This window comes from Triticum urartu, chromosome 1 (genome assembly GCF_003073215.2).
Source record: "Triticum urartu cultivar G1812 chromosome 1, Tu2.1, whole genome shotgun sequence".
NCBI lineage: Eukaryota > Viridiplantae > Streptophyta > Magnoliopsida > Poales > Poaceae > Triticum > Triticum urartu.
Genome location: NC_053022.1, coordinates 187,514,971 through 187,542,841, shown reverse-complemented (window position 1 = coordinate 187,542,841; position 27,871 = coordinate 187,514,971).

Below are 27,871 nucleotides of genomic sequence, written 5' to 3'. Positions count from 1 at the left end.
GTTGACACAGTTGTAAGTGGCGAGCGAGGTCTCGCACTGATGACATGGCCGTCCTCTCAGACCTAGCGCCCGCGCGGGATGGCCTCCATCCCCAAGCTCGCTGTCGTAGTGCGTGCGGAGGACGACGACCACGAGCGAAGCCACTTCCTGCCGATCCCTCAGGTATGCTACCTCTTTTCGAACCATACCCTTGTTCTATTGCCCATCTGCCACGTCACTGCATGTGGATATTTTTCCACTCCACCATCTTCCAAATTTCCTATCCTCTACTCTGCTGGTCACGCAGACGAAAACCTTAATTTGCACTATTAACGGAAACCCTACTTCATGCAGACTAATCCATGTCTGGGTTGAATAAGGAAAGGAAGGGAGATTGTACTGTCCAAGAGAGTAGGCATCAAACCCGCATCTAGGTTGAAAAGGGGAAAATCAGTAGCTAAGGAACGAGTCTCGTGTCTCTTGGTTGAAGAAGGGTAGAAAGGCATGACAACGCAATAGAGAATGACCAGGTTGATCGATTTGTTGTCCTCACATAGGAAAAAGGTGGCTAAAGAGAACAAAAATGGGACGTAATCCACATATGCTGCCTGGATATTTGTTGCTCTGGGCAACCATATGTAACACCCTGTATGTAACTTGCCATATTTGTATTCCAACTCTTGCCATTTCCGGCACTAAGTTATGATATTTCCTCGTTGTCGGGTTTTTGTCTTCGTGTTTTTTTGTCGTTGTCAGGCATCTCATATCATGTCATCATGTGCATCTCATTTGCATACGTGTTCATCTCATGCATCCGAGCATTTTCCCCGTTGTCCGTTTTGCATTCTGGCGCTCCTATGTCCTCCGGTGTCCCTTTCTACCTCTTTTCGTGTGCAGGTATTAAAAGTTGTCGGATTGGACCGAGACTTGCCAAGCGGCCTTGGTTTACTACCGGTAGACTGCCTGTCAAGTTTCGTGCCATTTGGACTTCTTTTGATACTCCAACGGCTAACCGAGGAACCGGAAAGGCCTTGTGTGTGTTGCAGCCCAACACCTCTCCAAAGTGGCCCAAAACCTACCTAAACCCCTTCCATCATCTAGTCCGTTCGATCATGATCGCGTGGCCGAAAACCGTGCTCAATTTGGAGCCTCCTAGTTCCTCCTACCTATAAAAAGGCCACACCCCAAAAATTTCGGATCATTCCACCCTAACCCTAGCCCCGCTCCTCATCCGCGCGCCGGACGTGTCCGCCGGCACCGGACACGCCCCGCCACCGCCGCTTCTGGCGTATCCGGAGCCGCCACATGTTGCCTCCACCATCGCCCCGCCGCGGCCCGCCGAAACCCACGGTCGGCCCCCGCGGCCCATCGCGTGCGCCGCCGCCGCCCGCCTGCCCTGCCGCCCGGTTCCCTCGTCGCCGCCGCCCGAAGACCGTGCCGGCGAGCGTCGCTCCACCGCGCCGGCGACCGCCCAGCTCCGTCGCCCGGGTCGCCGCCCCGCCGTCGACCTCCGCCGCCCACGCCGCCTCACCGCCGCCTCGCCGCTCCATCGCGACCACCTCGCCGTCTGGCGAGCTCCTCACCACCCCGGCCTCTCCTCCGGCCCCCTCGAAGCTCCGGCCACCACGACCACAACTCTGGCAAAGCTCTGGTGTACCTCGACTTCCATGCCCGATCCGGATCTGGATCTGGAAAACCTAGCTCGGGTTGACTTTTTGCCTCCGTTTCAGTATTTTTGCATATCTTCATTGCATCATAACTCTGCAACCGTGGCTCCGTTTTGGGCGTGTAGCATATCAAATTGTTCGCCTCAACGAGTACTTCATTTCATCTCATTGCATAATGTTCATTTGAGCTCATCTTGATGCCCTAAATGCTGTTGCAAGAGTGCTGGTTTATATTAGTTTCAGATTCTTATCAGTAATTGGACATTTGTCTTTTTTGCCATGATTGACGTGTGCCTCCTATGTACTTGAGCCCTACATGTGTTTTGAAGTATGCCATGCCATCTTTACAGGGGTGTATTCCATGTATTTTTGTGATCTTTGTGGTGACTAGCACAAGCATGCAAAGTAGCTCTCGCAATGTTGCTGATTTCAGGGACTTAGAAATCTTCTAAGTCTTTGCCCTGTTAATATTTTTATGCCATGTAATCATGTTGCTACTGAGTGATCCATGCCTCTTTTGAGCATGATCAGTAAGGATGTTTTGTAGATATTGTGGTGCTATATCCATCCATGTCTTTGTTTGCATTATGGAGCACCCTAGATTGACTCAATCGAGCTCCCCTTTTGCTATAAAATGTTCCTGGCAGATTGTTTACGTGTTAAGCATTTTTGCCTAGGTTGTTGTAGTTGATCCATGCATGCTATGAGGTTGTTCTTGCCATGTTTAGCTTATATGTCATGTCTACTTGCTGGGTGTATGCTTAGTTTGTCATGAAATGCCTTGTGGTGAGTGCATCGAGCTCGTAAACATGCCTACTTGATATCTGTTTTGGCATGTTCCAGTTTTCTACTAAGTCTGAATTTGTTAATGATAAATGCTATGTTCACATGGTTGCCATTGTATTTTCTGATCCCTTTTGGCTTATGGTCAGTAAGGGACTTTTGTTGTATGCTTTGAGTAGCTTCATGCCATGCCTTTCTTTTCCATGATATGTTCCTGTAGCATGTTGTTATCGTGCTCTAAACATTGCTTCCTGATGTTAAATTCCTGACTTGTTGTTATTTTCACTAAGTCTGTAACCTGTTATCTTTTGCACTTTTGTCATGCTTGTTTGAACCTGCCATTCAGTGAATTAGCCGTAGCTCAGTGTTCATCTTTTCCCAAGCATCTTGAGTGGATCCCTGCCATGTATTTTGTTGCTATGTTAGAGTGTTGTAGCTTGTTCTTCTTGATGCATTTAGATGGCCTTGTGTTGTTAATCGCAGATCGGTGCCATATTTGTTTTGCTTGTCATTTCCAAACCGTGCATCCGATTCCGGTGATCTTTATATTGATTTCGTCCGAAATCAACTCCCCTTTCCAGTGGCACTCTTGGTTTTTCCAAGTTGAGGCCAGGTTCAATCTTTCCTTTCCGAAGCATGCATATGCATCGCATATCGCATCCCGCATATCATGCCATGTTTTGCACCATGTTGCTTGTGCATTGCACGTGGTTGATTGTGTCTCCCTTTGGTTGTGTTCTTGCTTTGGGTAGAGCCGGGAGACGAGTACGTGATCGAGGAGCCCGTTGAGTACGTTTACGAGGATCAAGCTAACGTCAACTCGGAGAACTTTGCAGGCAAGATGACCATACCCTCGAAATCAATTCTATCTTTGCTTGCTAGATGCTCGCTCTATTGCTATGCCTATGCTACGATACCTACCACTTGCTTATCATGCCTTCCATACTGCCATGTCAAACCTCTAACCCACCATGTCCTAGCAAACCGTTGTTTGGCTATGTTATCGTTTTGCTCAGCCCCTCTTATAGCGTTGCTAGTTGCAGGTGAAGAGTGGAGTTTGTTCCTTGTTGGAACATGTTTATTGTTGGGATGTCATTATTATATCTTGTATACTTTAATGCATCTATACACTTGGTAAAGGATGGAAGGCTCGGCCTTATGCCTGGTGTTTTGTTCCACTCTTGCCGCCCTAGTTTCCGTCAGACCGGTGTTATGTTCCTTGATTTTTGTGTTCCTTACACGGTTGGGTTATAATGGGAACCCCTTGACAGTTCGCCTTGAATAAAACTCTTCCAGCAATGCCCAACATTGGTTTTACCATTTGCCACCTAGCCTTTTCCCTTGGGTTTCACGGACTCAAGGGTCATCTTTATTTTTAAACCCCCGGGCCAGTGCTCCTCTGAGTGTTGGTCCAAACTGAGCTGCCTACGGGGCCACCTCGGGGAAACTTGAGGGTTGGTTTTACTCGTAGCTAGTCTCATCCGTTGTTCCCTGAAAACGAGATATTTGTAGCTCCTATCGGGATTTGTCGGCAAATTCGGGTGGCTTTGCTGGTTTAGTTTTACCATTGTCGAGATGTCTTGTAACCGGGATTCCGAGTCTGATCGAATTGTCTTGGGAGAAGGAATATCCTTCGTTGACCGTGAGAGCTTGTGATGGGCTAAGTTGGGACACCCCTGCAGGGTTTTGAACTTTCGAAAGCCGTGCCCGCGGTTATGGGCAGATGGGAATTTGTTAATGTCCGATTGTAGAAAACCTTAAACTTAACTTAATTAAAACGAATCAATAGAGTGTGTGGCCGTGATGGTCTCTTTTCGGCGGAGTCCGGGAAGAGAACACGGCCTCGTGTTATGCTTGAACATAGGTTGTTCTAGGATCACTTCTTGATCATAGTTTATCGATCGTGCCTTTTGCCTCTTCTTCTCGCTCTCATTTGCGTATGTTAGCCACCATATATGCTAGTGCTTGCTGCAGCTCCACCTCATACTTTTACCCTACCTATAAGCTTAAATAGTCTTGATCGCGAGGGTGTGAGATTGCTGAGTCCCCGTGACTCACAGATTACTTCCAAAACCAGATGCAGGGACCGATGATACTGCACCAGGAGATTTGAGTGAGCTCAAGTGGGAGTTCGATGAGGACTCAGGACGATACTACGTTTCTTTTCCAGACGATCAGTAGTGGTGCCCAATTGGGGCGATCGGGAACTTTGTTGCATTTGGGGTTGTCTTTATTTTGGTTCCGTAGTCGGACCTTGATTGTATCTGGATGAATGTAATGATATGTATGCTATTGTGTGACGTGGCGAGTGTAAGCCAACTATGTTCCTCTTTTCCTTATTCATTACATGGGTTGTGTGAAGATTGCCCCACTTGCGACAGTGCTTACAATGCGGTTATGCCTCTAAGTCGTGCTTCGACACATGGGAGATATAGCCGCATCGTGGGCGTTACAAGTTGGTAATCAGAGCCTTCCCCGACTTAGGAGCCCCCTGCTTGATTGAATCGCTGGCGTTGTTGAGTCTAGAAAAATGTTTTGAGTCATTTATGATTATATATATCGGAGAGTAGGATTCTTTTTACTCCTCAGTCCCTTCGTCGCTCTGGTGAGGAATCCTGACGTAGAGTTTTGACTCTTCTCTTCTCAAATTTCACTAACAAAATTAGGATCACGCGGGTATCTTGGAATCGTTTCGATGGTTTTGTGACGAGAACATTGTTCTTGGTGCCTCCTGGCATTTAGTGGTTGTGGCAGTGTCCCGGGGAGTTGAGCTCCAAGGTGTTGTCGTCACAATTTTATCATTGCAGTTCTGGAATACCTGAGTTTCGCCGACATCGAATATCTCTTTTATGCAGTTGTTGGTGAGATAACCTCGATACCACCCAGTACTGGGGTGGGAGTTCGGGAGTATCGCCATAACTCGTATAACGGATGCTTTTCGAAGGTTGAGGTAAATGATTTTGGAAGGTTTCTTGGTTATGTGTTGAAGGATGGATACAGCTGGATGTAGGATTTGCTAGCTTTGGGTGAGATATTATGTTTCCCCTGTATCCCCAACACCTGATTGCATAACCGGAAAGGTTAGGGAGTTTCATAGGTGGGAATTCATGTAGCTCTAGAATTTTTTCCACAGATATTTGGTTTGTGATTGGGTAATCCTCACCAAGTATTTGTTCTTGTCTGTACCTTGTTGTTTTATTCTTCTACCTCTATCTACGTGGCTTCTCAATTTATGGAAGTGTGACCATTTCTATTGGAATGCATTCGTTCATTTTGTTCGGATGTTAAGACTATATGTTGCAATTTCGATCCTTTTGAATCAGCTTGAATATATGCCTGTCAAGTTGCTAACGGATGTCACCCTCTTCAGGATGGCTCCTCCAACGCGTCAGAATCCTGAACCGCCACCACCACTGTGATAGCCTGGCTTATTAGGGATGATAGACTACTCATATCAATAAGGAATTCCTTCTTTTCCGGGAGCCCATCCGGACAGAACTCTCAAGTTAAGCATGCTTAGCTTGGAGTAGTTTCAGGATGGGTGACCGACCGGGAAGTTGCTCCCGGGTGCGCACGAGTGAGGACAAAGTGCGCAGAAAAGACTAGTATTGATCTGTGGGGCCAGTCTAGATCCCGCCAGGAGTAACGACCACCGGCAGGTGTGTCCGGGGCGTTACAAGTTGGTATCAGAGCCAGGTCCTCGCAGTTACATGGATGGTTGCGGACAGGTGCGTGGTCATGTTTTTCATGACGTTTGTGACCCATCGTGGCACCCGGCATGGCACCGGACTGGATGCACAGATGTATGTGCCAAGAGGGAACGTTCCTGTGGCCCGACGAGGACGTCAGTTCCTCTGAGTGGGGGTGTATGTGATAGACTGGCTTATTAGGGATGATAGACTACTCATATCAATAAGGAATTCCTTCTTTTCCGGGAGCCCATCCGGACAGAACTGCCAAGTTAAGCGTGCTCAGCTTGGAGTAGTTTCAAGATGGGTGACCGACCGGGAAGTTGCTCCCGGGTGCGCACGAGTGAGGACAAAGTGCACAGAAAAGACTAGTATTGATCTGTGGGGCCAGTCTAGATCCCGCCAGGAGTAACGACCACCGGCGGGTGTGTCCGGGGCGTTACAACCACCTCCACCACCGGAGGCATGGCAAGTTGTGATGGCCGCTACCAATGCCAACATGCAGCTGATCATGCAACCCTTGCAAGAGCGCAACCAAGGGAATCAAGGCCATGGCAACAATCAGAATCAGTTTGCTACACTCAACCAGTTCCTTGCTAACCAGCCAAAGACCTTCAGCAACTGTGTCGAGGAAACAGACGCTGATGATTGGCTCGTGGATATCTGCAAGCATTTCAAGTGCAGCAACGTTAGGCCTGAGGACTTTGTCAAGTTTGCCTCGTTCCAGCTCAGAGACCAAGCTGCAGAATGGTATCAGCAATACAAAGATTCTAGAGGAGGTCGTGTGATTACCTGGGATGAATTCCGTCAAGACTTCAAAGCTCACCACATTCCTCAGAGTGTTGTTGAGAGCAAGTGTGAGGAGTTCCGCAATCTGAAGCAAGGCAGCTTGTCTGTTTACCAGTATAACATCGTGTTCCAGAAGCTAGCTCGTTTTGCTAAGCAAGACATCCCTGACGAGAAGAGCATGATTTATCAGTTCATAGGTGGCCTCAGAGAAGATCTCCAACTAGCTCTTGTGCTTTTCGAGCCGCAGAAGTACGATGAGTTTTACAACATGGCACTGAAACAAGAGACTGCTCAACTCAAGTGTGATGCTTCCAAGAAGCGAGTCAGGGATGCAACTCCTTCTTCCTCAACTCAAGTGGCAACTAAGCAGCAAAAGTATTGGTTGCCACCTCCTCCTCCGTTCCGTCAGCCTTATCAGCAGAAGAGCAAAGGTGGCAATGGATCTTCCCACCCAACCAACCCAGGCTTTCAGAACAAGACTTTGTCTCATGCTCCAAGATCAAGTGCGACGTATCACCGTCCGCTCTTGGAGGTCACGTGCAACAAGTGTCAGCAGAAGGGTCACTATGCCAACAAATGCTTCAATCAGAGGCGTCTTCCTCCTCCTGTGAGATCTGCCAGTACCGCAGTGGTCAAGCATAATCCCAAGCACGCCAAGGTCAACTTGTTGAACGCAGCTCGGGCCGAGGACTCGTCAGATGTGATTATGGGTAACCTTCCTATTAACGATGTTCCTGCAAAAGTTCTTTTTGACTCTGGTGCATTGCATTCTTTCATGTCATTCCCATTTGCATCGGAGCACAACTTTGGCACTAAGGCATTACCTGAAGCATTTCAAGTTGTTTCTCTGGCTAAGCGTTTGAGTTCTAGCATGATGGTCCCGGATATTTCTATTATGATGGGCGACTTCAAGTTTCTGGCTTCTCCAATGGTCCTTGGTAACTCGAATATTGATCTTATTCTTGGAATGGACTGGCTTTCTAAGCACAAGTCTTAGCTTGATTGTGTTGCCAGACAGATTCAATTGACACATTCGTCTGAGGATGTAATCGTCTTTGCCGCTCATGATAATACCATTCGACTATTTTCTCTCAATGAGAAGGGCGAGCTGGATGCTATCTCTCAGATCCCAGTCGTTTGTGAGTATCAAGACGTCTTTCCAGAAGAGCTTCCAGGAATGCCTCCGCACCGGCCAGTTGAATTCGTCATCGATCTTGAGCCTGGCACGGAACCTGTTTGCAAACGTCCTTACAAGCTTGGACCTGAAGAGTTGAAGGAGCTGAAGAAACAACTCAATATTCAAGAGCATATGGGTCTCATCCGACCAAGTTCTTCTCCATGGGGTTGTGGTGTTCTTTTCGTCAAGAAGAAGGATGGAACAGACCGACTCTGTGTCAACTACCGTCCATTGAACAAGAAGGCCATAAAGAACAAGTACCCACTTCCCAACATCAATGAGCTTTTCGAACAACTCAAAGGTGCTCAAGTATTCTCCAAGCTTGATCTCCGTATGGGCTATCATCAGATTCGCATTCGTGAAGAAGATATCCCCAAGACAGCATTCAGAACAAGCAATGGTTCATATGAATACACTGTCATGTCTTTCGGCCTTGTTAATGCTCCTCCAACATTCTCTCGCATGATGAACTTCATCTTCAACGCCTACACAAATGACTTCGTCTTGGTCTACCTCGATGACATTTTGGTCTTTTCCAAGAACAAGGAGGATCATGCCAAGCACTTGAGATTGGTTCTGGATAAACTCAGAGAACATCAGTTCTATGCGAAGTTTTCAAAGTGCGAGTTTTGGCTCGATGAGGTTCTCTACCTTGGGCATATCATCTCCGCCAAGGGCATAGCTGTTAATCCTGAGAAGGTGTCTGCAATTGTGAATTGGGAACCACCTCAGAATGTGAAGCAATTCCGCAGCTTCCTTGGGCTCGCAAGCTATTGTCGAATGTTCGTTGAGAACTTCTCTAAGATCGCGAAGCCTCTTTCCAACCTCCTGCAGAAGCATGTGAAGTATGTCTGGTCGTCTGAATGTGACATCACTTTCAACACCCTGAAAGAGAAGTTAGTCACTGCTCCAGTTCTGACTCCTCCTGATGAATCCAAACCGTTCGAGGTTTTCTGTGATGCTTCCCTTCAAGGTCTTGGTGCAGTGTTGATGCAAGAGAAGAAAGTTGTGGACTATACCTCTCGCCAGTTGAAGCCCAACGAAAAGAACTACCCCACTCATGACCTCGAGTTGGCGGCAGTTGTCCATGCTCTTTTAACATGGAGAGATCTCTTGTTGGGAAGGAAAGTGGACATCTTCACTGATCACAAGAGTCTCAAGTACATCTTCACTCAGCCAAACCTCAACCTCAGGCAGACTCGTTGGGTCGAAATGATTCAAGAGTATAATCCGAGTATTGAGTATACTCCAGGCAAGGCCAATGTCATTGCTGACGCATTGAGCAGGAAGGCTTACTGCAACAGTTTGATTATCAAGCCTTACCAACTAGAGCTTTGTGAAGCTTTCCGCAAACTTAATCTCCAAGTTGTTCCTAAAGGATTTCTTGCCAACCTCCAAGCCTCTCCTACTTTGGAAGATCAGATTCATGAGGCTCAACTTCTTGATGCTTTGGTGAAGAAGGTGAAGATTGGGATTTCCAAGAGTCAACCCAAGTACAAGTGCTATCGTCTTGATGAAAAGGATACTCTATTCTTCGAGGATCGCATTGTTGTTCCTAAGGGTGACCTTCATAAAGTCATTATGAACGAGGCTCACAATTCACTCCTCTCTATTCACACTGGAAGTACAAAGATGTACCAGGACCTCAAGCAGTTGTATTGGTGGACTCGAATGAAGCGCGAGATTGCTCAATTCGTGAACGAATGTGATGTCTCTAGAAGAGTGAAAGCAGAACACCAACGACCAGCTGCTCTCCTCCAACCTCTTGCCATTCTAGAATGGAAGTTTGACCATATTGAGATGGACTTCGTGACTGGATTTCCAAAGTCCAAGCGTGGCAATGATGCTATCTTCGTTGTCATCGACAAGCTCACGAAAGTGGCTCATTTTCTTCCTATCAAAGGATCTATCACAGCAGCTCAGTTGGCAGAGCTATATACCTCCAGGATTGTCTCTCTACACGGCATTCTGCAGTTGATATCTTCATATCGTGGTAGCAACTTTACCTCCAAGTTCTGGGATTCTTTTCAGAAGGCCATGGGCACCAACATTCTCTTTAGCACAGCTTTTCATCCTCAAACTAGTGGCCAAGTCGAGCGAGTAAAACAGATTCTTGAAGATATGCTCAGGGCTTGTGTCATCTCTTTCGGTATGAAGTGGGAAGATTGTCTTACATATGCCGAGTTCTCCTATGACAACAGCTTCCAAGCGAGTTTGGGCAAGGCCCCATTCGAGATTCTCTATGGCAGGAAGTGCCGTACTCCTCTTAACTGGTCAGAGACGGGTGAACGCCAACTTCTTGGCAATGACTTGATCACGGAGGCTGAAGAAATGTGCAAAGTCATTCGTGAAAATCTCAAAGTCGCGCAATCACGCCAGAAGAGTTACTATGATAGCAAGCATCGTGACTTGGCTTTCGAGATCGGAGACCATGTCTACCCCCGCGTCTCTCTAATAAAAGGTACTCGTTGCTTCGGTATCAAAGGGAAGCTTGCCCCTAGATACGTGGGTCCTTTCAAGATCATTGGTAAAAGAGGCGATCTCGCCTATCAACTTGAGCTTCCTTAAAACTTTGCAAATGTGCATGACGTGTTTCACTTGTCTCAACTCTGAAAGTGTTTCAAGACTCCTGACCGCACCATCAACTTTGAAGAGATTGATCTCCAAGAAGACCTGTCTTATCATGAGCACCCCGTTACTATTCTTGAAGAAACTGAGCGCAAGACTCGCAACAAGTCTATCAAATTCCTGAAAGTCAAGTGGTCACATCATTCCGACCATGAAGCCACCTGGGAACGCGAGGACCACCTCCGTTCTGAGTACCCGGAGTTTTTCCAATCCTAGATCTCGGGACGAGATCCTTTCGTAGTGGTGGAGTGTTCTAACACCCCGTATGTAACCTGCCATATTTGTATTCCAACTCTTGCCATTTCCAGCACTAAGTTATGATATTTCCTCGTTGTCGGGTTTTTGTCTTCGTGTTGTTTTGTCGTTGTCAGGCATCTCATCTCATGTCAACATGTGCATCGCATTTTGCATACGTGTTCGTCTCATGCATCCGAGCATTTTCCCCGTTGTCCGTTTTGCATTCCGGCGCTCCTATGTCCTCCGGTGTTCCTTTCTACCTCTTTTCGTGTGCGGGTATTAAACGTTCTCGGATTGGACCGAGACTTGCCAAGCATCCTTGGTTTACTACCGGTAGACCGCCTGTCAAGTTTCGTGCCATTTGGACTTCGTTTGATACTCCAATGGTTAACCGAGGAACCGAAAAGGCCTCGTGTGTGTTGCAGCCCAACACCTCTCCAAAGTGGCCCAAAATCCCCCTAAACCCCTTCCATCATCTAGTCCGTTCGATCATGATCGCGTGGCCAAAAACCGTGCTCAATTTGGAGCCTCCTAGCTCCTCCTACCTATAAAAAGGCCACTCCCCCGAAAATTTCAGATCATTCCACCCTAACCCTAGCCCCGCTCCTCATCCGCGCGCCGGACGTGTCCGCCGGCATCGGACACGCCCCGCCGCCGCCGCTTCCGGCGTATTCGGATCCGCCACGTGTCGCCTCCACCATCGCCCCGCCGCGGCCCGCCGAAGCCCATGGCCGGCCCCCGCGGCCCATCGCGCGCACGCCGCCGCCCGCCTGCCCTGCCGCCCAGTTCCCTCGTCGCCGCTGCCCGAAGACCGCGCCGGTGACCGCCCCGCTCCGCCGCCCGGGTCGCCGCCCCGCCGTCGACCTCCCCCGCCCACGCCGCCTCACCGCTCCACCGCGACCACCTCGCCGTCCGGCGAGCTCCTCACCACCTCGGCCTCTCCTCCGGCCCCCTCAAAGCTCCAGCCACCGCGACCACAACTCCGACAAAGCTCCAGTGTACCACGACTTCCGTGCCCGATCCGGGTCTGGATCTGGAAAACCTAGCTCGGGTTGACTTTTTGCCTCCGTTTCAGTATTTTTGCATATCTTCATCGCATCATAACTCTGCAACCGTGGCTCTGTTTTGGGCGTGTAGCATATCAAATTGTTCGTCTCAATGAGTACTTCATTTCATCTCATTGCATCATGTTCATTTGAGCTCATCTTGATGCCCTAAATGCTGCTGCAAGAGTGCTAGCTTATATTAGTTTCAGATTCTTATCAGTAATTTGACATTTGTCATTTTTGCCATGATTGATGTGTGCCTCCTATGTACTTGAGCCCTACATGTGTTTTGAAGTATGCCATGCCATCTTTACAGGGGTGTATTCCATGTATTTTTGTGATCTTTGTGGTGACTAGCACAAGCATGCGAAGTAGCTCTCGCAATGTTGCTGATTTCAGAGACTTAGAAATCTTCTAAGTCTTTGCCCTGTTAATATTTTTATGCCATGTAATCATGTTGCTACTGAGTGATCCATGCCTCTTTTGAGCATGATCAGTAAGGATGTTTTGTAGATATTGTGGTGCTATATCCATCCATGTCTTTGTTTGCATTATGGAGCACCCTAGCTTGACTCAATCGAGCTCTCCTTTTGCTATAAGATGTTCCTGGCAGATTGTTTACGTCTTAAGCATTTTTGCCTAGGTTGTTGTAGTTGATCCATGCATGCTATGAGGTTGTTCTTGCCATGTTTAGCTTATATGTCATGTCTACATGCTGGGTGTATGCTTAGTTTGTCATGCAATGCCTTGTGGTGAGTGCATCGAGCTCGTAAACATGCCTACTTGATATCTGTTTTGGCATGTTCCAGTTTTCTACTAAGTCTGAATCTGTTAACGATAAATGCTATGTTCACATGGTTGCCATTGTATTTTCTGATCCCTTTTGGCTTATGGTCGGTAAGGGACTTTTGTTGTATGCTTTGAGTAGCTTCATGTCATGCCTTTCTTTTCCATGATATGTTCCTGTAGCATGTTGTTATCGTGCTCTAAACATTGCTTCCTGATGTTAAATTCCTGACTTGTTGTTATTTTCACTAAGTCTGTAACCTGTTATCTTTTGCACTTTTGTCATGCTTGTTTGAACCTGCTATTCAGTGAATTAGCCGTAGCTCAGTGTTCATCTTTTCCCAAGCATCTTGAGTGGATCCCTGACATGTATTTTGTTGCTATGTTAGAGTGTTGTAGCTTGTTCTTCTTGATGCATTTAGATGGCCTCGTGTTGTTAATCGCAGATCGGTGCCATATTTGTTTTGCTTGTCATTTCCAAACCGTGTATCCGATTCCGGTGATCTTTATATTGATTTCGTCTGAAATCAACTCCCCTTTCCAGTGGCACTCTTGGTTTTTCCAAGTTGAGGCCAGGTTCAATCTTTCCTTTCCGAAGCATGCATATGCATCGCATATCGCATCCCGCATATCATGCCATGTTTTGCATCATGTTGCTTGTGCATTGCACGTGGTTGATTGTGTCTCCCTTTGCTTGTGTTCTTGCTTTGGGTAGAGCTGGGAGACGAGTACGTGATCGAGGAGCCCGTTGAGTACGTTTACGAGGATCAAGCTAACGTCAACTCGGAGAACTTTGCAGGCAAGATGACCATACCCTCGAAATCACTTCTATCTTTGCTTGCTAGATGCTCGCTCTATTGCTATGCCTATGCTACGATACCTACCACTTGCTTATCATGCCTCCCATATTGCCATGTCAAACCTATAACCCACCATGTCCTAGCAAACCGTTGTTTGGCTATGTTATCGCTTTGCTCAGCCCCTCTTATAGCATTGCTAGTTGCAGGTGAAGAGTGGAGTTTGTTCCTTGTTGGAACATGTTTATTGTTGGGATATCATTATTATATCCTGTCTACTTTAATGCATCTATACACTTGGTAAAGGGTGGAAGGCTCGGCCTTATGCCTGGTATTTTGTTCCACTCTTGCCGCCCTAGTTTCCGTCAGACCGGTGTTATGTTCCTTGATTTTTGTGTTCCTTACACAGTTGGGTTATAATGGGAACCCCTTGAAAGTTTGCCTTGAATAAAACTCTTCCAGCAATGCCCAACATTGGTTTTACCATTCGCCACCTAGCCTTTTCCCTTGGGTTTCACGGACTCAAGGGTCATCTTTATTTTTAAACCCCTAGGCCAGTGCTCCTCTGAGTGTTGGTCCAAATGGAGCTGCCTACGGGGCCACCTTGGGGAAACTTGAGGGTTGGTTTTACTCGTAGCTAGTCTCATCCGGTGTGCCCTGAAAACGAGATATGTGAAGCTCCTATCGGGATTTCTCGGCACATTCAGGTGGCTTTGTTGGTTTAGTTTTACCATTGTCGAGATGTCTTGTAACCGGGATTCCGAGTCTGATCGGATTGTCTTGGGAGAAGGAATATCCTTCGTTGACCGTGAGAGCTTGTGATGGGCTAAGTTGGGACACCCCTACAGGGTTTTGAACTTTCGAAAGTCGTGCCCGCGGTTATGGGCAGATGGGAATTTGTTAATGTCTGGTTGTAGAAAACCTTAAACTTAACTTAATTAAAACGAATCAACAGAGTGTGTGGCCGTGATGGTCTCTTTTCGGTGGAGTCCGGGAAGAGAACACGGTCTCGTGTTATGCTTGAATGTAGTTTGTTCTAGGATCACTTCTTGATCATAGTTTATCGATCGTGCCTTTTGCCTCTTCTTCTCGCTCTCATTTGCGTATGTTAGCCACCATATATGCTAGTGCTTGCTGCAGCTCCACCTCATACTTTTATCCTACCTATAAGCTTAAATAGTCTTGATCGCGAGGGTGTGAGATTGCTGAGTCCCCGTGACTCACAGATTACTTCCAAAACCAGATGCAGGGACCGATGATACTGCTCCAGGAGATTTGAGTGAGCTCAAGTGGGAGTTTGATGAGGACTCAGGACGATACTACGTTTCTTTTCCAAACGATCAGTAGTGGTGCCTAGTTGGGGTGATCGGGAACTTTGTTGCATTTGGGGTTGTCTTTATTTTGGTTCCGTAGTCGGACCTTGATTGTATCTGGATGAATGTAATGATATGTATGCTATTGTGTGACATGGAGAGTGTAAGCCAACTATGTTCCTTTTTTCCTTATTCATTACATGGGTTGTGTGAATATTACCCCACTTGCGACATTGCTTACAATGTGGTTATGCCTCTAAGTCGTGCTTCGACATGTGGGAGATATAGCCGCATCGTGGGTGTTACAACATACCTCCCTCACCACTCTATGCGTCTGTGGAGGTACATCATACTGGTGCGCCCACTGTCTGAATGGGTCTCCCATGCTCTTATTGCCACTTTTTTGCTGTTAGTATAACGCCAGCGGTAAAGTAAACCAATGCTACTGCTAAAGTGATGCCACATTTAACTAATGCCGCACTCAGTCTAATGCCACCGATAAATTTAAGAAATGCCATTTAATGTATCTGGATTATTTCAGGGTTAGTTGTTGATTGTGGATGTATTAAAGATATTTCAGGTAAGGCATTCTAATGTTGTTGCATAGCCTGTATACCAATGATGAAACTTGTTACTACCTTCAGATTTTTGCACTGTTAATGCTTATAGATTACATACCTCACTTTCATGAGATAAATCAATTTTTTGTACAGTGTCACCTAAATGCCAAGGCACTGATGTCATTTTATTTTGGTTAAACTGCACAAAAAATTATGAAGACAAGAGGAAAGGTCAAGAGTGGGCACCACCTCCTTTGGCTATTGTATTGATTCATTCGATCAAGTTTTTATGTTTGATCGATTATCAAGATTGGGATAGAAATTTTTCATGTCCACTCGAGTTCGAGATGATATTTACCTTGAAGGTACATGGTTTGAAATTTTTTAATACTGTCATTAGTTAATAATGCTAGTTACCTTCCGACTTTTGTATTTGTTTTAATGCTCTTGAACATCTAGTATACCAATGCTGAAACTTGTTACCTTTACATTTTGTATTGTTAATTCTTATAGTAATCTTCCAGTGCTAGAGCTTATGGAAATATGTTCAGTAAAACCATTGTACTGTACCCTGTAATAAAATAACTACTCTACTGTTGCACTAGCCACTGGATTAGTGTATATTTGTACTATTCGAATGGTGTTGCATTAGCTTATGGACATTTATAAAGTGTGGCAAGCTTTCCCAGATATGTGCTCAAGAAAACTACTACCTATTTTTCTAAATAATGGACGTTTGGGTACTTTAAATTGAACTGCGAAAACGTCTTATATTAAGGAACAGAGGGTGTAGAGTTCACTCAAATTATCCCGGTAAAGCTAGTCACACCTTTATTAAAATTAATGTTCATTATGTTATCGGAGGAGGTCTATATGTTTGTCTCTAATGCATGTCGACTACATACCTGACATCATGATGTAATGTTAAGTCATTTCCTTTTGTACAGTGTCACTGAATTGTCAAGGCGGTGATAGCATTTTATTTTAGTTGAACTGCACAAAATATGCTTAAAAAATAGGAAAGGTCAGGAATCGATCATTCTTTCAGAAATAACTATATATGCCTTTCTGACATCAGCCGATGTTGCCTTATTTATTTCTTCAAGCAGGTGGTTAGAAACAGTCTTGCTACCTTTTCCCATTAAGAAATTGGAATGCTTATATTTCTTCGAACTAGTGCCACTTTTATAGTAATCACACTTTAAATATCTATACAAATAGGGATGGTAGATTTTAGTGGAACTGCACAAAAAGTCCAACCTGTTCAACATTTGGAGCATGTTTTCTTCCAAACCTTTATATCCAATTGGTGGCACTATGAGTTGTTCATTACAAAGGTACATGGTTTGATACTATCTTGCTACTCTTTTTGTACTGTCTTTAGATAGTAATATGTAACACCCCGGTTGTAACTTTCCCAATTTGTACTCCAACTCTTGCCGTTTCGGCGTTAAGTTATTTTTATTTTCTCGGGTTCGGGTCTTTGCCTCCGTGTGTCGTTATCGTTGTCATGCATCTCATATCATGTCATCATGTGCATTGCATTTGCATACGTGTTCATCTCTTGCATTCGAGCATTTTCCCCGTTGTCCGTTTTGCATTCCGGCACTTCGTTCTCCTCCGGTGGTCATTTCTAGCTTTCTTTCGTGTGTGGGGATTAAACATTTCCGGATTGGGCCGAGACTTGCCAAGCGGCCTTGGTTTACTACTGGTAGACCGCCTGTCAAGTTTCGTATCATTTGGACTTCGTTTGATACTCCAACGGTTAACCGAGGGACCGAAAAGGCCTCGTGTGTGTTGCAGCCAAACACCCCTCCAATTTGGCCCAAAACCCACCTAAGACTTCTTCATCATCTAGATCGTTCGATCACGATCGCGTGGCCGAAAACCGCACCTCATTTGGACTCTCCTAGCTCCCTCTATGCCTATTTAAAGACCACCCCCGAAATTCCCCTTCTCCTCCCTCCCGAAACCCTAGCCTCCCTCCATCCGGCGCGCCGGACAAATCGCCACCGCCGCTCGCAGCCAGTGGCGTGGTGCCACGTGGCGCGCCGCCACCCGCGCCCGCACCGGCCCGCTCGGCCCGGGGAGAGCCCCCGCGGGCCCGACGCCGGCCGCCGCCTCCTCCGCAACCCCGCCGCCGTCCTCCTCCCGCCCAGCCGCCCGAGCCGCCGCCCGCTGCCTCGCCCGCTCCGCCGCCTCGCCGGCCGCCGCGCCGCCTCGCCCGCCGCGCCGGCGCCGTGCCGCCGCCGACTCCGGCCGGCCTCCTCTCCCTCCTACTCCGGCGACGAACTCCGGCGACGATCCGGCCGCCTCGTTTTGCGTGCCACTGTAATCCTAGATCCGGAGGTTGTTTTTTTTCACTAAGTCCCCGGAAATTCCAGATCCATGTGCTCCTGTTCTTAGCCTCATAACTTTGCATCCGTAGCTCCGATTTGGGCATATAGCATAACAAAATGTTCATCTCAGAGAGTACATCATTTCATTTCATTGCATCATTTTCATTTGAGTTCATCTTGATGGCCGAAATGCTGTTAGAAGAGGGCTACTTGAGATAATTGTCAGATCTGCTGCTCCATTTAGCCTTTTGTCATTTTTGCCATGATTAATGTGTGCATGATATGCCCTTGAGGTCTACATATGTTTTGTTAAGGGTTTTGCCATCTTTCCATAGGTGCAACCCATGTATTTATGTGATGTGTGTGGTGCCTAGCACAAGCTTGCAAAGTGGTGCACTTGGTATTTCTGTTTTCAGGGACTTAGCATTTCCACTGTCCTTGAGCTGTTTATTTCATATTGCCATATGTTCATGTTGTTTCCTAGTGATCCGTGCCTCTTTTGAGGATGATCAGTAAGGATGTTTTGTTAATCTTGTAGTGCTCTATCCATCCATGTCTTTTTTTGCAATTATGGAGCGCCCTAGCTTGAGTCAATAGAGCTCTACTTTTGTTATTTCGTGAATCTGGGCAGATTGTCTACTTGTTAGCGATTTTGCCGAGGATGTTGTAGTTGATCCGTGCATGCTATGCTATTGTTCTTGCCATGTCTAGCTTGCATTTTGTGTATTCTTGATGGGTGTATGCTTTTATTGTCATGACTTGCTCCATAGTGAGAGCATCGAGCTCGTAAACATGCCTACTTGAGTTATGTTTCAGCATGTTCCAGTTTTCACTAAGTCTGAAAACTGATTATGTTTTTGCCATGTTCACATGCTTGCAATTGTATTTTCTGATCCCTTTTGGCTCAAGGTCACTAAGGGACTTTTGTTAAGCTCTTTGAGTAGCTCCATTCCATGCTTTACGTTGCCATGTTCAGGTCCCGTAGCATATAGTTTTGCTGCTCCAAAGAGTGCTACCTGATCTGAAATTCCAGACAAGTGTTAATTTCGCTAAGTCTGAGATCTGTTTGCCATATGCATTTTTGACGTGCTTGTTTGAACCTGTTAATGGATGAATTGGTCGTAGCTCAGTGCTAGACTTTTGTTAAGCATCTTGAATGCATCTCTGCCATGTACTTTGTTGTCATGTTTGGGTGTTGTAGCATGTTCATTTCGTTGCATTTAGATGGCTACTTGCTGTAAATCGCAGACCGGTGTCATATTTGAATCGCTTGCCATTTCCAAACCGTAACTCCGACTCCGGCGTTCTTTATATCGTTTTCAAGCGATTTCATCTCATCTTTCCAGTGGCACACTTGGATTCCCAAGTTGAGGCCAGGTTCATGCATTTCTTGTCACATCTTGCATATGCATCCCGCATCGCATCCCGCATAGCGCATCATCTTTGCATCATATTGTTTGATCCTTGCACGTGGTTGATTGTGTCCTTGTTGCTTCTTTGTCTTGTTTGGGTAGAGCCGGGAGATGAGTTCGCTAACGAGGAGCCCGTTGAGTTTGCTTTCGAGGATCCAGTCAACTCTGACAACTATGCAGGCAAGATGATCATACCCTCGAAATCACTACTATCTTTGCTATGCTAGATTGCTCGCTCTTTTGCTATGCCATTGCTACGATGCCTACCACTTGCTTTAAAGCCTCCCAAATTGCCATGTCAAACCTCTAATCCACCATGTCCTAGCAAACCGTTGATTGGCTATGTTACCGCTTTGCTCAGCCCCTCTTATAGCGTTGCTAGTTGCAGGTGAAGATTGGAGGCCGTTCCTTGTTGGAACTTTTATTTACTTGTTGGGATATCATTATATTATCTTGTTATCTTAATGCATCTATATACACGGTAAAGGGTGGAAGGCCCGGCCTCTCACCTAGTGTTTTGTTCCACTCTTGCCGCCCTAGTTTCCGTCATATTGGTGTTATGTTCCCGGATTTTGCGTTCCTTACGCGGTTGGGTTATAATGGGAACCCCTTGATAGTTCGCCTTGATTAAAGCTTTTCCAGCAATGCCCAACCTTGGTTTTACCATTTGCCACCTAGCCTCTTTTCCCTTGGGTTTCCGAAGCCCGAGGGTCATCTTATTTTAGCCCCCCCCCCCGGCCAGTGCTCCTCTGAGTGTTGGTCCCACCGAGCGATGTCAGGGGCTACCAGGGGCAACTCTGGGCTGGCCTACCCGACGTCTTGCTCATCTGAGTGTGCCCTGAGAACGAGATATGTGCAGCTCCTATCGGGATTTGTCGGCACATTCGGGCGGTGTTGCTGGTCTTGTTTTAACCTGTCGAAGTGTGTTGAAGAACCGAGATACCGAGTCTGATCGGAATGTCTTGGGAGGAGGTCTATTCCTTCATTGACCATGAGAGCTTGTCATGGGCTAAGTTGGGACTCCCCTGCAGGGATTTGAACTTTCGAAAGCCGTGCCCGCGGTTATGGGCAGATGGGAATTTGTTAATGTCTGGTTGTAGATAACTTTAACATTAACTTAATTAAAATGAATCAACTAAGTGTGTTACCGTGATGGCCTCTTCTCGGCGGAGTCCGGGAAGTGGACACGGTGTTGGAGTAATGTTTGCGCAGGTTGTTCTTTAGTTTCTCGCTCGCGCTTTGCCTCCTCTTCTCGCTCTCTTTTGCGAATAGGATAGCCACCATACTTGCTAGTCGCTTGCTGCAGCTCCACATATATTTTACCTTGCCTTACCTATAAGCTTAAATAGTCTTGATCGCGAGGGTGCGAGATTGCTGAGTCCCTGTGGCTCACAGATTACTATTACACCAGATGCAGGGCCTGATGATTCCGCTCCAGGTGACGCGTTTGAGCTCAAGTGGGAGTTCGACGAGGACTCTCAACGTTACTATGTTTCCTTCCTGATGATCAGTAGTGGTGGTCAGTTGGGGGTGATCGGGACCGTGTCGCATGTTGGGTTCTCTTTTATTTTGGCGCCGTAGTCGGGCCATGAGTGTTTGGATGATGTAATTTTATTTATGTACTTTTTTGACGTGGCGAGTGTAAGCCAACTATGTTATCTCCCCTTTTATTATCATATTACATGGGATGTTGTGAAGATTGCCTAACTTGCGACATATGCCTTCAATGCGATTATGTCTCTAAGTCGTGCCTCGACACGTGGGAGCTATAGTCGCATCGAGGGTGTTACATAATACTAGTGGTTTGCATGTGAATTTATTGGCAGGGTGGACCTACATTGGAGGTGCAGGACAGGATTCAATGATTGGATGCTCAATTTCGGTTGTATCGATTTCACCTCTTCCATCACTGCGAACATGGATATCCTTGGTCTGATGAAGAATAGGCGCTATATTTCTGCGCTGATGTAACATCCCAAATTTTAAATTTGGAATGTTATAAATAGGTCATTCATGCATATCATATTTTGTGCATTTTGACTCCCGCGATCCTCGAAATTCTAAGCAACTCAAGGACCCTCGGAGAGAGTTGGGGGATTTCACTGTTTCCATATTTGAATTTTATCAAATATGGAAACAAGGATCACTTTGGTTTTAATAAATTTTCTGTCCGAAAATATTTCATACCAAAATATATGAGAGGAGATAATATGACTTCTCCAAAATAAATGAAATATTGGAGGAAAAATATTAAAATCAATTTGCATATTTTATTTGGATTTTATTGCAATTTTATTTGAATTAGGGAAAATATGCATTTTTCAAAATTGCATTATAGGCCAAATAAATGTTCACCTTGTTCGACCTATTTTTAGAGGACGGGGAAAATTTATTTCGGGATTTTTGGAGTCCGTTTGGTACTTCTTTTCTTTGTTTTTTTGTGCAGAATAATTTAAAAAAAAGGGGGGAACCGACTTTGGGCCGTACCCGGCCTGGACTCCACCCGGCCGGCCTCCTTATAAGCCGCGCCCCCGAGCCCCCCATCCCACCAGCGCCCGCACCCACAAACCCTAGCCGCCGCCACTGTGCCTCAATCCACGTGCCGCCACTCGTCGGAGTTGTCGCCGCCGCTGTCATGCATCCCGAGGTAGCCGCCGGTTTTCTTTAGAAAACCGTATGGTTTTTTAGAAACCCTCGGTTATTTTTTCTTCTTCTTAGATCGGTTTTATTTTCCCGGTTAAGTTATTTAGCAAACGCTTGTTCGTACATTCGTTTTAACGAATGGTTTTCACCTGTTAGTCATAGACAGCGGACGTTTGTTCGTTAGCCTGTTCGTCAGTTTTTCTTTTTCCGGGATTTTTCCGCGATTATTTTCGATCGCGATCTCTGTCCTATTTTTCGATCTAGTATATCTTTTTGCTCGTTTATCGGAATCAGGTGATTCAAGCGCCTAGATCTTCGTCTCGAAGCCCTCTTTCCATTTAATCAACTTGAACAAGATTTTGGTACTGTAAAATTTGACCTTAGTCCAGATTAGTAATCGGATCATGTTTCTTTCGCAGTTTGAGTTTTGTTGCTTCGTTTGTTTTGATTCTTTTTGCAAACCGGAGTTCTTAAGTTGAACTTTTTGGTTAGATCATCTTATTTGAGATTTACCCATGCATCTTTGCTTGATTGCTTATGTATGCTATTGTTTGTTTGCGGTAGAACACCCGGAGTGCGAAGCGTGCTACTACAAGTCTTTAGGATTTGCAGATCGTCAGCAAGGCAAGTAACACATTGATCATACTTCTTCCATACCCAGTTTTTATGCATTAGTTCAAATCCTCAAACATTGCATGACTAGGATGTGATTAACTTGTGGGTATTGGGAAGTAGATGATGAGGTAGAACCTATTACCTATTTTATTATCAAACCTTGGGAGTTACTTCCACGTTATGCTTATATTGACATGCTATGCTCGTAGACGTGGTTTTGGTTTGAGAAATCCATGACAGATGTGAGATTCATAATTAATGGTTCAACTTAAGGTGGCAACTTCAATACACATCTGGGTGGATTGTTTGTTTGGGCACCAGGGTTGTCCAGGAGATCCCGGGGATATACCGTGCGATCCTCCTATGGTCCGCCACCTAGGCTAAAAGGGATCATGAGATTATTCATGCTAGAAACTTTTGTGTGCAGCAACAAGCCATTATGGGCTCTGGCATAGTTGAGTATGTTGTGTGACCTCTTTCAGTGGTGGGCTAGCAGATGTAGAGGGAAAGTAGGTGTAACTGTCCACCCGGAGTAAAGAGTTAATGCTTCTGAAAGACTGTGTCTCGGTCATCCATTTCTCAAACACCACGTAGTGCGCGAAATCCAACGTAGGAGATCGAGTCTTGTGGGGAAAAGTGCGCAAACCTCTGCAGAGTATATAAACTAATCATGGTTAGCCATGTCCCCGGTTATGGACAACTTGAGTATCTAGTACTTGGATTATCCTACTGTATCTCATCACTCTAAACTAATTTGTTGGGTTGATAATTACTTTTAATTGGGATTGAGATGGGGGTACCATTCTCAATGTTTCAACTACCATGAGAGTTAAATAAAAATTTATTCCTTTGTTGTAGGGAAAAATTAGCTTTTCGCAAAAACCATATAACCATAGAGCCTCCACCAGCCATATATGCATATAGTGTTAGCATTTATCTATTCATTGCTCTATTGTGTTACATTGCCAGCATATTCCATGTGCTGACCCGTTTTCGGGCTGCAACGTATTATGTTGCAGACTTTTCAGACAAGGAGTAAGGTGCGATAGGTCGTTTGTCATGCACTCAGCTATGTCGTTGGAGTTGATGGACTCACTTTATCTTCCAAGCCTTCCGTTGTTATCGTATTAGATGGCCTTAAGCCATATTTATTGTAATAAGCTCTCTCTTGAGACATTCGATGTAATAAGTGTGTGATTGCTACTCTATTATAAATCCTTTGAGTACTGTGTGTGTCAGCATTACCGATCCAGGGATGACACTGAAGCACAGAAACTTGACCGTTTGAGGTCGGGTCGCTACAAGATGGTATCAGAGCCCATGCTGAATGTAGGACATGACCACTAAGAAAAGCCATAGGTCACTCTTCTCTACTCGTTTCTGACTCCTCTCCATTTTCTACACTTTAGGATGGCGGACTTGAGAAACAAGTTTGCACAACCGGATGAAGGCACACCTTTTGGATGACACTTGAAGGAAGTCACTAGGTACCTGAACATTGGAATACCAAGCTTCACCGGGACCTACAATGCCACTTTACCAGAAGAGGAGCGCTGGATGATTCGAGTTCAAGTTCCAGGAAGGACATTCACGCCAGTTACGGATCCTATAGAGTTTGCCTTTGATGCACCCACCTGGAGTCTAGGCAAGAGCATGGCAGCCCACATTGCTATGGGATGTATTGGAGAAGTCTACAAACAAGAGCTAAAGGACACTATATACCAGATATGTGGACGCCGAGACGAGCAATGGGAGATGATCAGCACCAGGAGGGATAGATCCATTACAGCATTCATCCAGGAGCTAAACGAGCACATTCGTTGCCAGGAGAACCAGATGTGTGCAAGCATGATAGATTTGAAGAAGGCAATGACCAGGACCGCCGAGCTAGAAGAGGAACTCAAGGCTACACGCGACGATTATGAGGAGTAAATCATCGTACTAGTGGAGAAGAATGACGACCTAACAAGGAAGCTAGGAGTTTTCATGGGAGACCCCACGCCAGGAGGAGAAGACGACGAACCTAAGGAGATTCGTTCTGAAGACTACATCATCATCGACAACACCGACTCCGACCCCGACGATAGTAATGATGACTATGAAGACGAAGCTGGAGCGGATATCATGGAGTCTTCCACCAAACAATATTTCTAGATGACCACCACATGACTAGTAGTTTTTTCCCATGTATATAGTAGTAGTCCAAGCACTTTTAACGATAGTTCTAGACCGTTTGTATGCCCTTGCTTGATTGATTGAGTGATATGATATGATTGTGTTTGTCTCATGTGCATATGGGTAGTGCTATCTCACTAGACCTCATTCTATTCTAAACTATTCCCTCTAAACCCATCAGATGCCTCCGAGACATGACCCCGGTTTTGCTTTCCCATCGAAGCTCACTCAGTTGATCTAGCAGCAGAATACACTAACGCAGTTGTTAGTTCAGAACCAAGGAAACGACAACAACAACAACAAAAACAACAACAACAACAACAACAACAACAACAACAACAATAACCCACCGCCACCACCTCCAGTTGACAACTTAGCCCGTTTTCTGAGGCTGTAGCCGCCGGTGTTTTCCAGTAGCACCAAGCCCATAGTTGTTGATGATTGGCTGCACAGGATAGGAAGGGAGTTGACCACTGCAGGGTTCACAGATGCGGAGAAGGTGCGTTTTGCCGCACACCAATTGGATGGACCAGCAGCAGCATGGTGGGAGAATTACACAGCCACTTTTCCTATAGCCAATGTCACTTGGGAGCAATTTCAGCAAGCATTCCGCACAACCCACGTATCCACTGGAGCTATGATCCTGAAGAAGCATGAGTTTCGCAACTTGAGCCTAGGAAATCGTATTGTGGCTCAGTACGTAGATGAGTTTAGTAAGTATCTCGTTATGCCCCTGATGATGTGGCCACAGATGCCGCGAAGCAGGAGAAGTTTATGGAAGGGCTAAATGATGAGATGAGCATGCAGTTGATGAGGGCAACATTCAACAACTACCAGGAGTTGGTAGACAAGGCTCTTATGATTGAAGGGAAGCAGCAGCAGATTGAGAATCGCACGAGGAAGTATGGACAGGGGAAGTACAATTCTGGAGCTCAGTAGAAGCCCCGTCTCACCCCGAACTCGGGAGGACTTGTCCATAACCATGGAGGCCACACTCACAATGGAGGAAGTTCCCATAATCATAATGGCCCAAGGAATGGGAATGGAGCAAGCAACAATCAGAACCGCTCTAACCCAGCCACACCCACCAAGAAGGATCAAAGTCACATTACTTGTTTCAAGTGCGGGAAGACTGGGCACTACGCGAACGATTGTCCGGAATTGAAGAACGGCAATGGAAATGGAAGCGCTGGGAAGAAGCCCAACCCTTTCAACAAAGGACAAGTGAACCACGTGAACGTGGAGGAAGTTGAGGAGCAGCCAGATGCAGTTATCGGTAAGTTTTTGGTTAAGTCTTTTACTGCAATTGTTCTTTTCGATACTGGTGCATCGCATTCATACATATCAAGGGGATTCGTGGATAAGTATAAGTTTCCCACTAAGGTACTTAGGACACCCATGTTACTAAGTTCACCAGGAGCTGGGTATTTGGCAAGTCAAGGATGTTTTCAGATGCCATTGACCATTGGAAGACATGTTTTCCCCTCAGACCTGATAATTTTGGAGTCACAAGGATTGGATGTGATACTAGGAATGGATTGGCTATCGATGTATGGGGGAAACATCGATTGCACGAGTAAGTCAATTCTTCTTACCACCCCAGAGAGAAAAAGGATCAAGTATGTTTCCAGGCATTCGCCAAGGAGAACCCAAGTACATTCTCTCACAGGAGTTGTTCAGGAGGAAGTGCATGTCTTAAAGGATTACCCGGATGTATTTCCAGAGGAGTTACCAGTCATGCCGCCAGATCGAGACATAGAGTTTTTGATAGAGCTACTGCCAGGCACCGGGCCAATATCAAAGAGACCATACCGGATGCCCGCAAATGATCTGGAGGAGATCAAGAAACAGATTAAGGAGTTATTGGAGAAAGGTTACATTCGACGAAGTTCATCACCATGGGGAGCCCCAGTGCTCTTGGTTGAGAAGAAGGATAAGTCCCTTAGGATGGTTGTTGATTATCGGGCCTTGAATGAAGTAATGATCAAGAATAAGTACCCACTGTCGATGATCAATGATTTGTTTGATCAGCTGCAAGGAGAAAAGGTGTTTTCGAAGATCAACCTGCGATCAGGTTACCACCAGTTGAAGATTCGAGAAAAGGATATACCTAGGACAGCATTCACCACAAGGTATGGGCTATATGAGTATACGGTTATGTCATTTGGATTGACTAACGCCCCCGCCTATTTCATGAGTATGATGAACAAAGTGCTCATGGAGTTCTTAGATAAGTTTGTCATGGTGTTCGTAGATGATATCTTGGTATACATAAAGAATGAGGATGAACATAAGGAGCATTTGCGTTTAATTCTCGAGAAGCTCGGAGAACATCAATTATATGCCAAGTAGCAAATGTGAGTTTTGGTTGAAGGAAGTTGGATTTCTTGGACATGTTATATCACGAGAAGGTATAGCAGTGGACCCTACCAAGGTGAAATCAGTCACTAAGTGGTTGGCACCCACCTCAGTTGGAGAGATCCGCAGTTTTCTTGGACTCGCGGGATACTATCAGAGATTCATTGAAAATTTCTCTAATATTGCGAAGCCTATGACGACGTTGTTGAAGAAGGACAACAAGTTCCATTGGACTGAGGAATGTGAAGCAAGTTTCCAGGATCTGAAGAAACGTTTGACTACAGCCCCAATGTTGATTCTGCCGGATATACGCAAGGATTTCCAAGTGTATTGCGACGCCTCTCGCTTAAGACTTGGAGGAGTACTTATGCAAGATGGAAGAGTTGTTTCATATGCCTCACGACAACTTAAATCGCACAAAATGAATTATGCCACGCATGATTTGGAGTTAGCAGCGGTGGTGCATGCGCTCAAGACCTGGAGGCATTTTCTTATTGGAAATCATTGTGATGTGTACACGGATCATAAGAGTTTGAAGTACATTTTCACCCAGAAGGAGTTGAACCTCGGGCAAAGGAGATGGTTGCAGCTTATAAAAGATTATGATATGAAGTTGCACTATCATCCAGGCAAGGCCAATGTTGTAGTAGACACCTTGAGCCGGAAGACTTACGTCAACACCCTCGTAAGCGAAGGAATGCCAAAGGAGTTAGCAGAGGATCTCAGGGAACTTCGTTTGGAGATAGTTCCTAAAGGTTTTGTTACAACCATGGAAGTGCAGTCGACATTGTTGGGAAATATTCGAGAAGCTCAGAAGGATGACAAAGAAATTGCCGAGATAAAGGAAAAGATGAGCGAAGGGAAAGCCAAAGGTTTTC